Source organism: Microtus ochrogaster, chromosome 6 (assembly GCF_000317375.1).
Source record: "Microtus ochrogaster isolate Prairie Vole_2 chromosome 6, MicOch1.0, whole genome shotgun sequence".
Taxonomy (NCBI): domain Eukaryota; kingdom Metazoa; phylum Chordata; class Mammalia; order Rodentia; family Cricetidae; genus Microtus; species Microtus ochrogaster.
Window position 1 is genome coordinate 68,313,673 of NC_022013.1, and position 2,608 is coordinate 68,316,280.

The following is a 2,608-nucleotide window of genomic DNA, read 5'->3' on the forward strand; positions in this document are numbered from 1 at the left end:
CCCGGTGCTGGAGAGGAGCGCGGGTAGTGACTTCAGGCGACGGATTTCCGAACACCCACGGGTGTGGTGGGGAAAGACCCGCCGGTTTCTGGGCAGAGATCCCTCTGGGGCGGGGCTGTGACCTTAGGCTAGCTGGTCTCTTTGATTCTCCAGACACCTGCCTGCTACTGCCTCCGGCCTCCTCTGTCATTGTCTTCCAGGATCGTGGGTGCCAAGCCACCCGGGTTGCCTTTGGCACAGTCACAAGTGAAAGAAGAAATCAAGTAAAAGGGGCTGGATAACCCGAAGTCGTGCTGAGTGTGCCAGTGAGAATGAGTCCAGGGTGCGGTATTTAGCTCAGAGTATGTGGACTTTACCTCGCTCAGAGGGAAGAGCCAATGTGCAGCTGTCCTGTTACACCATCAGCAGCGGGTGTGCACATGCAGGCTGTATTCTCAGTGTTATGAAGTTGCATTTATATTTAAAGTTATGTTGAGTTTTTCAGATTCTGAAAGAGAGTCCCAATTTGTTGAGCTGTCAGAAGCACCTAAATTTAGCATATCTGGTAGACAGGCTTCCTGGGTTAGATTTTCAACGGTTTCCTTAGTCGTTCTTGGATATTCACTTTCATTCAGACTTTACTATCAACTGATGTCATTTAGAGATTTTATTATTTAGCAAGGGGTGCTATTTGTAAATTAAAAGATAATTTTCCATTCGTTAAGGAACTTTTGTGGCTTTGCGGTATTTAGACGACTGCCCAGACAGCATAAGAAAATCTTTACCCTCCAGAGGTTAAGTGGCTGGATGAATGGGGGTCAGAGAGTTAAACACAGTTGGTGGAAAAGGATCAAGGACAGAGGTGTAATATGTTAGCAGTTATTTGCTTGGCCTTGGTCTGGCATGCCTTCTGGTATCCTGTTTATATGCCACGTCAACTGAGAAACTGTAAATGCCACCCAGTGCTGTTGATAGTGTCAGACGTGCCTTCTTGGAGCGAGAATAACAATAGGGGAGTGTTCTCTGATTTTTATACTTCGTTTTGAAAACACTGAGTCTTAAATGTAGAATATAGAACCTGACACAGTGGGGATGGCCCAGAATCCCTTGATCTTTGCATATGCATGTCTCTGGGGTTGAACTATTCTCTTGACAAAACCCAGCAGCTACAGCAGTCAATAAAGAGCAGATTGTTCAAAATGCATTTGATGGGTTATTCTGTGTTAGACCTTATGATAGATACCATGGGGGATCAAGAGTCTGTTTCTTCCAGGAGTTTCTAGTACAGTAAGAGGCAAGGTAAGAAATGCTTCTTTTTCAAAACAGAAGGCATGAGTACAACAGCAAATACTCAAATAAAGGCCCACAGAGCTCAGGGGGAGCAAAGGGATACCGTTTCCCTCCAAAATAGGCCTATTGAGGGACCACCTTATGCTTCTGAGGGCTGCCCTTCGGTACTCAGCCTCCGTGATAGAGGCTTTCATGTATCTTTCCATGGGCAACTTCAGTACCTTTACCAACTCCTATTACCTCCCGATACTAATAATTTTTTTAAGACCAGGAAATTTGTCCATAGATTTTTTTTTAATTGGGAAGGGAAATATCTACCTAAGAGTTGCTATTTAAAAAAAGCCGGGCGGTGGTGGCGCAAGCCTTTAATCCCAGCACTTGGGAGGCAGAGGCAGGTGGATCTCTGGGAGTTCGAGACCAGCCTGGTCTACAAGAGCTAGTTCCAGGACGGGCTCCAAAACCACAGAGAAACCCTGTCTCGGAAAAAAAAAAAAAAAAGTCGGGCAGTGATGGCATTCACCTTTAATCCCAGCACTCAGGAGACAGAGGAAGATAGATCTTTGTGAGCTCGAAGCCAGCCTGGTCTACAGAGTGAGTTCGAGGCCAGCCAAGGCTATTATTGCACAGAAAATATCTGTCTTGAATGCCTCCACCCCCCAAAAAAAGGAATACTAGCCAAAAGTTACATATTTTTAGTAATAGGAGCTCAACCCAGTAATAACAAATGGGTAATACTTCCGTCTATTAGGTAGATGGGTGGACAGATGAATGGGTGGACAGATAGTTAGATATTCTGAGATCTGAAAAGATCAGCTGGGCGGTGGTGGCGCACGCCTTTAATCCCAGCGCTCAGGAGGCAGCTGCAGGCGGTGGATCTCTGAGTTCAAGGCCAGCCTGGTCTACAAGAGCTAGTTCCAGGACAGGCTCCAAAGCCACAGAGAAACCCTGTCTCGAAAAAAAAAAATCACCCTGAACTTCAATTCACACAAAAAGCTTTATAGAGTTGGAAAGGGAAAAGAGAAAGTGCTGGCCTATAAGCCTACAGTAGTTAGATAATAATGTAATCTAGGAAAAGGATAAAGAGAAAAGGAAAGGAGAAGTAGGCTGGTTGTGTGGGAAAACTCCAGAAGGGACTAAGGCTGGGGATAGAGCTCACTAAGAGCAGTCACCTAGGTTGGATAAGCTGAAGCCCCAGAAACACACAGACAAAAAGTAATGGGGGGCTGGAGAGATGGCTCAGAGGTTAAGAGCACTGCCTGCTCTTCCAAAGGTCCTGAGTTCAATTCCCAGCAACCACATGGTGGCTCACAACCATCTGTAATGAGGTCTGGTGCCCTCT